General features: G+C 39.6%; 1 pseudogene; it reads right to left on the reverse strand.

Annotated features, from left to right (window-relative positions):
• Positions 1 to 146: 146 nt before the first annotated feature.
• Positions 147 to 6313, reverse strand: LOC103937042 (annotated as a pseudogene).

Genomic DNA, 6313 nt, shown 5'->3' on the forward strand with positions numbered 1-6313 from the left:
AGCTGCAGATTCAACTTTCGAGAACTGCGCTGGTCTTTTGTTAAAGATTCGCGTCGAATAATTTTGCATTCGGGTTATGTTTCTTGCCGGATCTACTCTCGAAATTTTACAGTTGGTGCTCGAACAAAATGATACACTACTAAACATTTTTGTTGAAAACGAAATAATCGAATAAATTTCATTGCTTCATTTTTACATCAGTTACTCCAGGAGGAAACAATCTTTCCCCGTCACCGATAATGAAAGAAACAATGGATACAATGAGCTGCCGGAGTGAACCCTAAAGGTTTCTCGACAGTTAACGTACCACTACTAAATAAAGAGGAAAAAGAAGAAACAATTCCGAAGACGAAAATGGTTTAACTGTGTTAAACCAATTAGAGCTGAACGCTGATATTACGAGGGTGAGTTCCACATCCACCGGTGAACCACGATTCACCTATGGCGAGGATGAGTATTTTGTATTGTGCTTTACAACTCTACCACTTCCAACTGAATATGTGCGCCCATTAACCTGTACTCCCAATGCCAGCTTCCACCATCCATCATGTTCTGTTCAATAGGTTCAAGTCGGGAGTCGAAACCTGTAAAATCAATGAAACGATGGATGAATTGATGACTGCCTAGCACATATTTATGTATGTGACAATGCATTCAGGTCTGCGTGCCTGTAAGACAGAAGGGGATCATTTCTAACCATCAACGTTAAGCTCAAGTCTACCTCCTGGGATACAGATCTCTACGTTTCATCAAACATTTTCCCATCTGCAGCCACTGAACTCCTCACCTTCCTCTCCCTAAATTTTTATATATTTTTCTTTTAAATCAGAAAGAAAAAGGCCGACAACTATCCCCCCTTCCTTGGATTGCAAAGGGTATGGTTCGTATTGTACCAGGAGAGGTCTTCAGTTCAGTTCGGTATTTTGCGTAGCAGGATAGCAAAGTACCATTCACATGTTCTCATTCCTAAGTATAATGAGTAATGCATTATGCTGATTATCAGTAAGAGTGCTTTTAAGAAAAGTCGATCTAGTCAGGGTTAGAAATCTTAAGTCAATGGAAAAAATTAACCAAGCTATCAAAGCCTCTTAATCTTATGTACCTGAATCTCCCGCTGTGATCTTCATTTTGTAGCCATTTGGAACTTCAAATATATGATTTCCCTGCATCCGGTCGTAAGCAGCAAATAAGCTTCCTAAATTTTACTTGTAAGATAAATGCATACCTGCTATAATTTCTGAATTCACCAAAGTCATTGAGGAAAATTACAAGGTCCAAATTGGATGCTAATATTAAAAATCTTTTAAAAAGCGTTTGAAATTCAACGATTTTGTCTATCCTCCATGCATATCTATACTAATTGGTTGTCAATCTAACCTGTAATGTAACATCAGTTGCCTCAAATTCAGCATTTCCATGCAGTATGATCTTACATGCCTCAATGCGTTTAACATCATGCTTCCAGTACACATTGTCTTCAAAATTCTAGTCAATTCCATCATTTAGCACTTTTACATTCTGTAATTTACATCTTCCACACCTATGGGATGGACAGACTGTAAGTACAAGTCCAACTGTAAAATGGACTCATCGTTTCTGAAGAGACTTAAAAAGTAGTAGAAATTAAAGCAAAAATCTACCTATGCCCGTATTGTAAAATGGGTTTGCCACTTTGATCAATCCGAGTTGAGCCCATAACGTTGTCAGCCTCTACAATCAGGCTTCCATCAAGCTGGAATGTAGGAAGCAGTGATTAGCAAAGGAAACAAAAACTTCATAATCCTTAATTTAATATGTGAAAAGTATGAACCTGAACATTCCTCCACAGGAACTCTGCAACCTCTACTTGTAACTCAGAGCCCTCGGATATTGAGCCTCTGTAGAACTAATAGACAAAGACAATTTTCTGCTTAGCTATTGAGTTCTTCAATATTTGAATGAAGAAAGTAAATAAAATATACACAGCGAAGTAAAGGGAGAAAATGCGTTGAACCTTAAAATCGTACATTAGCTCACATTGACTTACATTTTGTCTGGTGACCTCCCAAAGTGGGCCAAGAGCAGGGTGCTGAAGAATAAGAAATGGTGGTCCAGAACTTTGATATTTTTCATTACTTTCAATCTGCAGCATATCAGAAGTAGAATACCATAACTGAGCATCAAAAAAAATTCATAAAAAACAAAAAACTCTATGCACTTGCTACAAGGATTAAATGAATTTACATTGAGAAAATACTTGGGGGCTGTTTGGTATCCTTCTTGGATCCAAATTTTTTTGTTTTTTGAAACTAATGAGTACTAAGTAATGTAGCTACATTCATCATTTTTTAAAACTTATACAATTGTTTTCAAATTGAATACCAAACAACCCCTTAGTATCTAGTGATAGCTCACATCCATGTGGAAGTAATTAACATTATTACAAAAGAAGTAAGAGGATGTACCTCAGGAAGTTCAATATCACATTGTGAGAGAAGATCATGAGCATTCCGTAGGATATGATATCCAACAGTGAACCATCAGGAGTCTGCACATGAATTCAACTTAAACATATTAACCTTAGGGAGAAAATTACCTCTTTACTGTGCCAAAAAAGTGTAAACTTAATTCAGTCCACGCTCTAGTCCTAAATTGGAGACAGAGAACACATACATACTTGGTGTAAAGATTTCTCTGCATGTCTTCTTTTTCTCTTAGCAGATGATGTGACCCTCCTTCGTTCATTATAAACAATGAATGTATCAAGCTTATCTGCCAACAGTTATAGCCACTAAAATTATTGATAAGCATAAAACATAACGGGAATTGGTATGCCTCAATGATCCACCATACAGACAGAAATAATACCTTCAATACCCTTATAATATCGAGATGGACATGTACTAAGAAAGCTGTCAGCAATATTTTGCATTGTGCATTCAAGCCTTCCACCAGAGACACTATGACAAATGAAAAGTGATCAGAGACTGGCTAATAACCATTCATGTGTACAAGTTCTGACTTTTCTTACTGGTGCACACTGTAATGGTTAGCATACCATGCAGAGTTACTAATATTCATTGGTGAAAGAAGGTAATTTGAGGTATCTTTGCATATCTACCATCAAGTATTACTGACGCAGACAAAATAGTCACTTGCGAAAGCAGCACTTTAAAGTTTTAAGAAAGTACCTGTGTTGTTTACCAAATTGGTCTATAAACGTTATAGGCTTTTTAACATTCAGCACCATGCCTGGTAAGCTGTTTTCACTATTACTTGATCCGACCGACTCGGCTGAAGGCAAATCTACATACAAGATGTTTGTATTGGCAGGGAACTCTGCTTGCAACCTTGAATATAGAATGGTTAATTAGTGTATAATGAAATTCAGTAATAAGAAATCATATTGAATTTTCCACTCTGCTTCATTCCTAACACGCCAAACTTCACACTTAAAAAAGCATATTCGATAAGATGGGAAATTAGCATAAAGATGATCACTGAATAACAACAATGGAAATATGTAGCAGGGAAAAAAAAAAAATTATTGTATAAGCTAATATTCTAGTAAGCATGCTGTTCACATGCCAACAAGCATTAAGGACATCAAAACACATAAATCATATACATTAGACTAGAGATTTGGATTCATAGAATTGTATACCTACTTCGAGAATGAGGTCCGTCTGCTATCCCAAACTTGTCAAACTCTGTGTACTCGATGCAAGACAAACCATATGCCCACCTTCCATCAAGAATTTTTTTCTCAGTTAGGACATTAATTCCTTCTGTAGCCCCCAAGTTCCTCTTACAGGATGCAAACCCCAGTTTCTGTAGCAAGTAAAGGCAAGAAGTAAAAACAGTAAATGAGAAGAACTCCAAAGTCTCTAAGGACTCTCTTAGGTACCGTTTACTGTAAACTCAAACAAACTCCGTAGTCCATAGCAATGGAAATTAGGCACTTCCTGCTCTTTGGCCACTAAGGGTTAACTATTTGGCAGGTTCCAGGAAAGAGGGGGATCTAAAATCACTTTTTCACAAGTGTACCTTGCCATGATGTAAACCAATACCTGCCAGTGCCAAGAGAGTCAAATCCGTAGCTGCCACAACATTGCTGGAAAGTCACCATATATAGGTCAATACAGAGTTTGGCATCCAAATTAACAAAATTTTCCAGCAGAAGAAGAATAAGGGACTTATGTTATTAAATATACTACTATGGCTCACCTAACTTGTCATACAGTTGCACCCTTCCGTCCATGATCATAAAACCATTTGAAAATGCCTTTATCATAAGCAAGTTTCCATATTACACGCTGACCACCGGGCTTGCATACAGGTGCAAATGGTTTTGTGATTATCCATTGCCCATTTTCTACACCAACAGCTGGAACAAGGGGCTGGAAATTCACAAGCAATTATCTCAGCAATGACATTCATTGCTCAAACCAGATAGACTATTACACTGTAGAAAACCAGTAACAGAAAATGATCTCGTAGTTTCGCACATTAAACCTGTTCAAAAAGTTGAAACTTGATCGATCTCTTCTAAACCATTCAAGTTTTTCACAAAGAGAAGTTATGTGTTCATGGTTGTTCTTTGCAGCACTTGTCATAATGCAACAGGGGTGATGCATTGCTTCCCGTACATCTTGAAGTACAAGAACTCTCTAGCCTTGCAATTCAAACACACAAAATGTAAGATGCATATAACTCCACCATCTACAAAATAATTTTAATGTTAACTCATTCTTGTCAAGTACTAAGCTTGACAAACAGAGAACTTATACCTGAAGATCTCTTATAAGACCCTCCAATAAAGTCCGTCCACAATAAGGAAGCATTGCGGCAGGGAGACATTCACCTGTGTTGGGATCAACCAAACCAAGCCTGTCCGCAGAACCTCCCAAAGGATAAATTTCACCTATGTCTGGCAAACCCTAAAATGAATAAGATCATTTAGTTCAAGTGAAACCGACTTTATGTCATTCACGTCAAATGAGGAACATACCCCGGCACTAACCTGAACTCCCCATAAAGCAGCTTGAGATGCATATTTTGCATTTTGAGAAAGATCAAGTCCACTGGGAGCATGAATTTCTAAAAACTGGCATTCCATTTCTCTTGTATGCTCTTGGCCCAATTTGTAGTGTGCATTTCGACTCTCGATTGAGCTAGAATCTCCAATACTGTCATCTGGTATCTGCACCAAATATGTAATTAGATTCATTTCAATTCTCAATTTAAAAGGGCCCAACGTGCCTCCAGCCACCAAAAGCACTTCTCACTATGTTTGGCATAAAAACTTAAAATTGCTTCTCGGTCATAGAAGCACTTTCTGAACAAGCATTCTCACCTGCTTTTCCAGTAAGCAGTTGAATTTTAATACTCCTAGAAAGCTCAATAGTATAGTTAAAGTTTAAAAATTGACAATAAAATTCAGAAGGGAATAGTTAACTGACCCAATAATTCCTCCAATGCAGTTATAGAACTGTTCAATTTCTCCCAAATTCTTCAAGAGCTTCTTCAAGTCCTTCAAATCTTCATCATTCAAAGGCAAAGCTCCAATCTTCATCCCCGAACCCTCGCCATTCACATCCAATTTCTCAATCATTGCTACGAGCGCGTAAAGCGCGCTCTTCACCGAGCTCCGGGCCGACTCCACCTCGCCGCCGTCGAACCCGAACCCCCAACCAAGCACGAGCTCTTGCCCCGCCGCAACCAAGCATTTAAACAAGAACAGCTCTTCAGAGCTCAAACTAAGCGAAGCTAAAGCCGCGGAGAAGCCGCCGCTGCCGGAATTGAAGAATCGCTTCACTCTGGAATCGCCGTCGATCACTCTGAGCTTGGAGCGGAGGGAATCGCAGTCGGCGAGCCTGGAACGGAGCGATTTGAGGCGCGAGAGCTCCCGGTGGAAGTCAAAGTCGGGAGCTGACGGTGCGTACTCTACCGGAACGGTGGTGACACGCGTAATGTGGCACGACGACGAGCTCGACGACGATAAAGAAGAGGAAGAGGAGACAGAGTGGGAGAGTGAGGGTTTGGCGAGGCGGAGAGAGGTGAAGGAGTGGAAGTGAGAGTGGGGAGTAACGGAGGTGAAGAGCAAGTATGTGTTGTTTCGGTTGAGAATTGGTGTTGTGCGCGCCATTTTTCACACAGAGAGAAAGCCAGAGCGACTGAGAGAATTTGAAGAAGAAGAAGGAGAGAGAGAGAGAGAGAGAGAAGAGGAGAGAGAAAATGGAGGGAAGGATAAGGAGGAGATGCTGACAGAATATACGGGGAGGTTGAGAGAGGGCCGAGAGAGGTTCCAAAACCGTCCAACGGTGGAGGAGGA

This window comes from the organism of the source record quoted next, unplaced genomic scaffold (genome assembly GCF_019419815.1).
Source record: "Pyrus x bretschneideri cultivar Hongxiangsu unplaced genomic scaffold, Pyrus_bretschneideri_v1 Contig32, whole genome shotgun sequence".
In the NCBI taxonomy this organism is placed as follows: domain Eukaryota; kingdom Viridiplantae; phylum Streptophyta; class Magnoliopsida; order Rosales; family Rosaceae; genus Pyrus; species Pyrus x bretschneideri.